Source organism: Crinia signifera, chromosome 1, assembly GCF_055691185.1.
Source record: "Crinia signifera chromosome 1, ASM5569118v1, whole genome shotgun sequence".
NCBI lineage: Eukaryota > Metazoa > Chordata > Amphibia > Anura > Myobatrachidae > Crinia > Crinia signifera.
The window spans coordinates 180,048,860-180,058,163 of NC_139217.1; positions in this window are offsets into that span (position 1 = coordinate 180,048,860).

Sequence of the window (9,304 nt, forward strand, 5' to 3'; positions counted from 1 at the left end):
GTGAAAAACAATAAACATCCTAGCCTCTGATGTGTGACCTTGTGCATGCATACCTCCCAACCGTCCCGGATTCGGCGGGACATTCACGATTTACGGCCAATGTCCCGTCGTCCCGGTACTGCTTACCGCAGTCCCGGCTTCCCGAGACGGTTGGGAGATATAAACCACGCCCCCACGCTCTCTAGGACGTCACTGTGCCTCCAGCGTATATGTGCGCAAGCTGCTGGGCGGTCACAGTGACGTCCTCTTCCTATCCAGCAGCTGCCATCTCTGCGCGTCTGAGTGGAGCATGAAGTCCTGCAGAGCCAGCGAGCGGTAAGTACGGACAGACGGGCGGGGGGGGGGGTTGGTTGGTGTGTGTGGGGGGGAATTGCCAGTGCCTCCTAAGAAGCGACGAGGCTGAAGTTATATTACGACGAGCGGCGAAAACGGGGCGTGGCCGGATTTCGCGTCACCCCCGTGAGGCCACGCCCCCTTTTCTCGAGGCCACGCCCCCTTTTCAAAAGTTGGGAGGTATGTGCATGTATACATTTTCACATTTCTACACTTACTTATATAAACCTGAAATAACGACTCGGAGACTTGGGTTTGGCAGGAATTGTTAGCTGAGTTTATTTAAAACACTTTAAGCTAATTGCTTTTTATTAGAATTCCTTAATTAAATGGTGGCCCAGAAAGAACGGCTAGTGATCTAAGCTCCACCCCACGACTGACGTATGTAATGACGTATTCCCTACACAAGCGGTATGGCTCCACCTACTCCATTGACTGCCAACCCGAGCGGGTGGTCTTGCTGTCCCCCGAGCGGGTGATCTAGCGCAGGCCTATAGTCAATGAAGGTGAGCGTATCGAAAACAACTGATATGATGTATAAACACTGCTTACTGAAGACCTAAATCAATTAATCTGCCGTTCTTTCCCGCCTTTCAGCCACCGCGTTTACAGCCCCCCCTTTATCCCCCCTTTACTAAATCGTAATAGGGCGGGTAGGGTGGGAAATTCCACAGGGAAAAGAGGAAGACTCCTCCTTCCCTGCCTCTATTATCCCAGCTAACTCTGCCCTCCCCTGCTTTCCTATTGGCTCCAAGTCACATGCTCCGTGGTGTACACACAGCCTTGGATGTTTAATTCACTCCTTTCCTATGGCAGTCATTACGTTATTCTTCTGCTAATCTAGAGTGTCATGATTCAAAAAGGTTTGGTAACAACTGGACGAGGCTGAAGTTGGCTTCTTATTCGGCCAGCTTCTTATTCACTTCTTATTTGAACTCCAGCTTCTTATTCACTTCTTATTCGAACTCCAGCTTCTTATTCAGGACAATCACTTTCACAAGGGTTAATGAGTCTTGGGCCACAAATTTTACACGAGAAATCCACACAGGGGGGTCACTTACATATTACCCACTTGCAATTTCTTTTGACCAACAAGGATTTGGGCAGAAATAGGGCACTAAAGTGGGCATGGGTCCCAGATTTCATCATTTTGAATAAGTAGCTGGTGTCCTGCAAGGGTTAAACAGCGTTGGTCAAAAAATATTGCACTTGAAATCTACACAAGGAGGTCACTTACATATGACCCACTTGCAATTTCTTTTGACCAACACGCATTTGGGCAGAAATTGGGTACTAAAGTGGGCATGGGTCCCACATTTCATCATTTGAATAAGTAGCTGGTGTCCTGCAAGGGTTAAACAGCATTGGTCAAAAAATATTACACTTGAGATCCACACAGGGGGGTCACATACATATGACCCACTTGCAAATTCTTTTTACCAACATGGATTTGGGCAGAAATAGGGCAATACAATGGGCATAGGTCCCAGATACCATTTTGAATAAGTAGCTGGTGTCCTGCAAGGGTTAAACAGAGTTGGTCAAAAAATATTACACTTGAAATCCACACAGGGGGGTCACGTACATATGACCCACTTGCAATTTCTTTTGACCAACATGGATTTGGGCAGAAATCGGGCACTAAAGTGGGCAGTGGTGCAAGATGTCATAATTTTGAATAAGTAGCTGGTGTCCTGCAAGGGTTAAACAGCATTGGTCAACAAATATTTCACTTGAAACCCACACAGGGGGGTCACTTACATATGACCCACTTGCAAATAATTTTGACCACCATGGATTTGGGCAGAAATAGGGTAATACAATGGGCATAGGTCCCAGATACCATTTTGAATAAGTAGCTGTTGTCCTACAATGGTTAAGTAGCATTGGTCAAAAAATATTACACTTGAAATCCACACAAGGAGGTCACTTACATATGACCCACTTGCAATTTCTTTTGACCAACAAGCATTTGGGCAGAAATTGGGTACTAAAGTGGGCATGGGTCCCACATTTCATCATTTGAATAAGTAGCTGGTGTCCTACAAGGGTTAAACAGCATTGGTCAAAAAATATTACACTTGAGATCCACACAGGGGGGTCACATACATATGACCCACTTGCAAATTCTTTTTACCAACATGGATTTGGGCAGAAATAGGGCAATACAATGGGCATAGGTCCCAGATACCATTTTGAATAAGTAGTTGGTGTCCTGCAAGGGTTAAACAGAGTTGGTCAAAAAATATTACACTTGAAATCCACACAGGGGGGTCACGTACATATGACCCACTTGCAATTTCTTTTGACCAACATGGATTTGGGCAGAAATCGGGCACTAAAGTGGGCATTGGTGCAAGATGTCATAATTTTGAATAAGTAGCTGGTGTCCTGCAAGGGTTAAACAGCATTGGTCAACAAATATTTCACTTAAAACCCACACAGGGGGGTCACTTACATATGACCCACTTGCAAATAATTTTGACCACCATGGATTTGGGCAGAAATAGGGTAATACAATGGGCATAGGTCCCAGATACCATTTTGAATAAGTTGCTGTTGTCCTACAATGGTTAAGTAGCATTGGTCAAAAAATATTACACTTGAAATCCACACAGGGGGGTCACGTACATATGACCCACTTGCAATTTATTTTGACTAACAAGGATTTGGGCAGAAATCGGGCACTAAAGTGGGCATTGGTGCAAGATGTCATCATTTTGAATAAGTAGCTGGTGTCCTGCAAGGGTTAAACAGCGTTGGTCAACAAATATTTCACTTGAAACCCACACAGGGGGGTCACTTACATATGACCCACTTGCAAATTCTTTTGACCACCATGGATTTGGGCAGAAATAGGGTAATACAATGGGCATAGGTCCCAGATACCATTTTGAAAAAGTAGCTGTTGTCCTACAATGGTTAAGCAGCGTTGGTCAAAAAATATTAGGTACTTGTGTAGTATCACGGCTCCCACGATGGGCATCGTATATGGAAAAATCATGTCATTTTTCACTGAAATTATGGACATGAGTTGAAATCATGTAAAATGCACCCCAAATGTCATTTTTCACACTGTACCACCCCCACTATCAACGCCAACCCGAAGCGTGGCGAGCGCAGTGAGCCCGCGAGGGGCGGCGGTATGCGTCCTACAACCTTTTCATACCCCCACTATCCACGTCGGCGTGGAGTTGAGAATAGAATGTGTGGCGAGCGCAGTGAGCCACCAAGCCCGAAGCGTGGCGAGCGCAGCGAGCCCCGCGCGGGGACACGGATACCTGTGAAGCCCGCGAGGGGACACGGATACCTGTGAAGGTATCCGCGTCCCCTCGCGGGGCTCGCCACGCTTCGGGCGCGGTGGCTCGCTGCGCTCGCCACACTTTCTATTCTCAACTCCACGCCGACGTGGATAGTGGGGGTATGAAAAGGTCGTAGGGCTCGTACCGCTGCCCCTCGCGGGCTCGCTGCGCTCGCCACGCTTCGGGTTGGCGTTGATAGTGGGGGTGGTACAGTGAGAAAAATTACATTTGGGGTGCATTTTACATGGTTTCAACTCATGTCCATAATTTCAGTGAAAAATGACATTGCATCGCATTAGATCGCATGCGATATCATGCGATCGCATGTGATGCGATCGCATGCGATTTTTATCAAAAATGCATAAAACAACGGTAAAATCGCATCACATCGCATGCCATCGCATGCCACTACATATGGCATGCGATGGGAGCCGTGATACTACACAAGTACCAAATATTACACTTGAAACCCACACAGGGGGGTCACGTACATATGACCCACTTGCCATTTCTTTTAACCAACAAGGATTTGAGTAGAAATCGGGCACTAAAGTGGGCATGGGTCCCAGATTTCATCATTTTGAATAAGTAGCTGGTGTCCTGCAAGGGTTAAACAGCGTTGGTCAAAAAATATTGCACTTGAAATCCACACAAGGGGTCACTTACATATGACCCACTTGCAATTTCTTTTGACTAACACGCATTTGGGAAGAAATTGGGTACTAAAGTGGGCATGGGTCCCAGATTTCATCATTTGAATAAGTAGCTGGTGTTCTGCAAGGGTTAAACAGCGTTGGTCAAAAAATATTACACTTGAAATCCACACAGGGGGGTCACATACATATGACCCACTTGCAATTTCTTTTGACCAACAAGCATTTGGGCAGAAATCGGGCACTAAATTGGGCATTGGTGCAAGATGTCATAATTTTGAATAAGTAGCTGGTGTCCTGGAAGGGTTAAACAGTGTTGGTCAACAAATATTTAACTTGAAACCCACACAGGGGGGTCACTTACATATGACCCACGTGCAATTTCTTTTGCCCAACAAGGATTTGGGCAGAAATCGGGCACTAAAGTGGGCATTGGTGCAAGATGTCATAATTTTGAATAAGTAGCTGGTGTCCTGCAAGGGTTAAACAGCGTTGGTCAACAAATATTTCACTTGAAACCCACACAGAGGGGTCACTACATATGACCAACAATTCTTTTGACCAACATGGATTTGGACAGAAATAGGGTAATACAATGGGCATAGGTCCCAGATACCATTTTGAATAAGTAGCTGTTGTCCTACAATGGTTAAGCAGCGTTGGTCCAAAAATATTACACTTGAAATCCACACAGGGGGTCACGTACATATGACCCACTTGCCATTTCTTTTGACCAACAAGGATTTGAGTAGAAATCGGGCACTAAAGTGGGCATGGGTCCCAGATTTCATCATTTGAATAAGTAGCTGGTGTCCTGCAAGGGTTAAACAGCGTTGGTCAAAAAGTTTTACACTTGAAATCCACACAAGGGGGTCACTTACATATGACCCACTTGCAATTTCTTTTGACCAACATGGATTTTGTCAGAAATCGGGCACTAAAGTGGGCATGGGTACCAGATTTCCTAATTTTGAATAAGTAGCTGGTATCCTGCAAAGGTTAAACAGCATTGGTCAAACAGTATGATACTTGAAATCTACACAGGGGGGTCACGTACATATGACCCACTTGCAATTTGTTTTTACCAACAAGGATTTGGGCAGAAATCGGGCACTAAAGTGGGCATTGGTGCAAGATGTCATCATTTTGAATAAGTAGCTGGTGTCCTGCAAGGGTTAAACAGCGTTTGTCAACAAATATTTCACTTGAAACCCACACAGAGGGGTCACTACATATGACCCACTTGCAAATTCTTTTGACCAACATGGATTTGGGCAGAAATACGGTAATATAATGGGCATAGGTCCCAGATACCATTTTGAATAAGTAGCTGTTGTCCTACAGTGGTTAAGCAGCGTTGGTCCAAAAATATTACACTTGAAATCCACACAGGGGGGTCACGTACATATGACCCACTTGCCATTTCTTTTGACCAACAAGGATTTGGGCAGAAATCGGGCACTAAAGTGTTCATGGGTCCCAGATTTCATAATTTCTGAAATTGTGTGCTGGAGCGCAGTGGTTTAGTTTGTTATGGAGACGCGTTACCATGGATACGGACGCCGAGGCGGGTCTTCAGCCTACGCGGCGTATTGTCTATGATGACAGTAAACTCCTACAAAGCGTTACCTTGGTGACGGCACCGCAACTAGCCTAGGCCGGAAGCGGCGCCTTGTCACTTCCTGGATACGCTGTAAGCTTCTACACGCTGGCTACTTGTTGCCATGTTAACAGGTATCGGACAGAGACAATAGGCACACAGGTGATTTTGATTATCTTCATTTATTGCACTATATATATCCGGGCTTGCTGGAGGGTCACTTATGCTCCTGAGGACGGTGAGACAGCATCGAAACGGCCATCGGGCATCAGTGACCCTCGCAGTGGACCACCATGCTTATCTTGTTGGATTTGGTAACTCCCATGTACTTGGACTGTATTGCAATGTTACTGGTGTGTCCACTCCTTGTCGTTTTCACATGGAACTGATTTTTTCTATAAAATACTTTTTTGGACATTCATTATTGTGCTGGCTTCTAATTTTTTGATCTATCAACATTTATATGGCCTTAGCACTTTACAGTTGATCTAGTTGTGTGTGCATACTGCTTCTACCACATATATTATATATATATATATATATATATATATATATATATATATATATATATATATATATATATATATATATAGCAAGGAGAGACGGCGGCACTCAAAGGGACTTTGGAGAAAGTAAATCAGACCACTCTGGGGTTCAGTTCAACGTTTCGGTCGGATAGACCTTTATCAAGAACTACTGCATACACAAAACATACTGTCCAAAACACCACATATATACTCTCCAAGTGATTGATAATTGACTTACCCCCTGTCCACACGTGCGGCACGTTCATCCGTTTTCGCGCTGGCTTGATGACGTCGGCCCCTGCCGGTGTCTCACATCCGTGTACAGCGGCTGTAGCCGCGGGTGTAACCCCGCCCACTGGGGGGCGCGTCCGGCATCTGATTGCCTGGCTCGCGCCAACCTCCCCAGTATGCGTACAAGCTGTGCGCCGGTACTTGGATGGCGTCTCTGCCGTCACTATGGCAACCCGGGGGAAGCTACAAGACATAAATAAACAAAACAATGTGAAAGTGCATTATCGTGCATCAGTGCTGGCACGCACTGTACAAACCTGTGAGGTAAAAACATATTAAAAACTGCTTAGATGGGACTGGGAGTCAATGGTCTGCAGCTGTCTGAGTACGTGGGAGACAGCCCGATATGTTGCGTTATATCGGGCTGTCTCCCACGTACTCAGACAGCTGCAGACCATTGACTCCCAGTCCCATCTAAGCAGTTTTTAATATGTTTTTACCTCACAGGTTTGTACAGTGCGTGCCAGCACTGATGCACGATAATGCACTTTCACATTGTTTTGTTTATTTATGTCTTGTAGCTTCCCCCGGGTTGACATAGTGACGGCAGAGACGCCATCCAAGTACCGGCGCACAGCTTGTACGCATACTGGGGAGGTTGGCGCGAGCCAGGCAATCAGATGCCGGACGCGCCCCCCAGTGGGCGGGGTTACACCCGCGGCTACAGCCGCTGTACACGGATGTGAGACACCGGCAGGGGCCGCCGTCATCAAGCCAGCGCGAAAACGGATGGACGTGTCGCACGTGTGGACAGGGGGTAAGTCAATTATCAATCACTTGGAGAGTATATATGTGGTGTTTTGGACAGTATGTTTTGTGTATGCAGTAGTTCTTGATAAAGGTCTATCCGACCGAAACGTTGAACTGAACCCCAGAGTGGTCTGATTTACTTTCTCCAAAGTCCCTTTGAGTGCCGCCGTCTCTCCTTGCTCTATTACTTCGGTGCTTGCTGCACCCTGGAAGGCACCTGGGCAGGTATTATACCACAAAGAGGAGTGCCAGCCTTCCCCCCAGTATATATATATATATATATATATATATATATGAGAGAGAGATAACTGGCACTCCAGAAATGCCGCTTGTAGCTGTGCCTGCTCAGGTGCCCTCCTAGATACAGCTGTGATACTGCTCCGTTATAGACGATGGATGAGGCGGCACTCTGAGACTTTGATACGGTGAACAAAACTTTGTGAATTTAATCGGCAACGTTTCGGGGCAATACCCCTTTCTCAAGCCTTTACAACAAGTCAAACACACAGTGCATAATGGTGAATAAATACCTTACAGAAAACAGTGCCCGCCTCCTCCTCCCGTTCGGCACGTGCAGCACGCCGATCGTGTCCTCCCTACCGCACTTCCACCCACCGGGCGGGTGACGTCACAGGAAGTTCCAGAGTCAGCTGAGCTTTTCCGTGCCCAGCCGGGGATGGCGCGCTGTTCTGTTGCCTAGGCGACAGAACATACCAATACAAAACAGACATGAAAAAACACACATCGCACATATATATATAGTACATATATATAAAATAACAAAAAATGTACATGTAAAATATAAAATGTAAAACATCGATGCACAACATTGTTCTACTTTCAAAGTGCTATATTTAAAAATGTGTACAAGACCGTTACCGCATACCTAATGTTGTGCGATCATGTGTGTATGTGTGTGTAAGACCCTGTCCAGCAGGGAAGTACTGTGCATCAATAAGTTACCAAGAATGATATGTGTATATTTGTGTTCCTCACCTTTATTTATTTATTTACAGTTTCTTATATAGCGCAGCAGATTCCGTTGCGCTTTACAATAGTAAACAGTAATAAAACAAACTGGGTAACAACAGACAGACTTAGGGCAGTATTCAATGGGGATAATCAGGACCGTAGGGAGGGGATAGTGAGATCAGGCCCGGCAACAGGGGGGACACCCGTGACGGGCCTCGAGGGTCAGAGGAGCCCTGGGGATCAGGCGCAGAGTTATAGGGGGTAACATATAGTCCCTCAAAGTCTGCCCCCATAAACACTTACTTATTGTGGCGGCGGCGGCACTGCTGGCCTGGGAGTATTGACTTTGGGAGTATCTATGCTGGAACATAAACTGGACGCACTGAGGCCATGTTCTATCACATTGACGCACTCCCTCACCCTGCGGCCTGCGTTCTATCAGTCTTACACACTGTCTCACCCCACAGCCTGCGCGCTATGACACTGATGCCCTACATCACCCGTGGCCTAGGCTCTATCACACTGACGCACTCCCATACCCGTGGCTTGTGCTATAGTACCATGACGCGCTCCCTAAACTTGTGGCCTGCCCTCTATCATTCTGATGCACTCCTTGACCCTGAGGCCTGTGCTCTTTCACACTAATGTCCTCCCCCACCCTACAGCCCACAGTAATGCTACTTTCGTACAATACCCACAGTATTGCCACTTACGCACAATGACCACAGTATTGCTGCCTGTGCACAATTCCCAGAGTAATGCTGCTTGGGCATAATTTACACAGTAATGTCCCTGACCCATATTGAACCTCACCATGATAGTTACCCACTTCCCAATGGTATACACTTACCCACCTTCCCCTGAGACACAATTGCC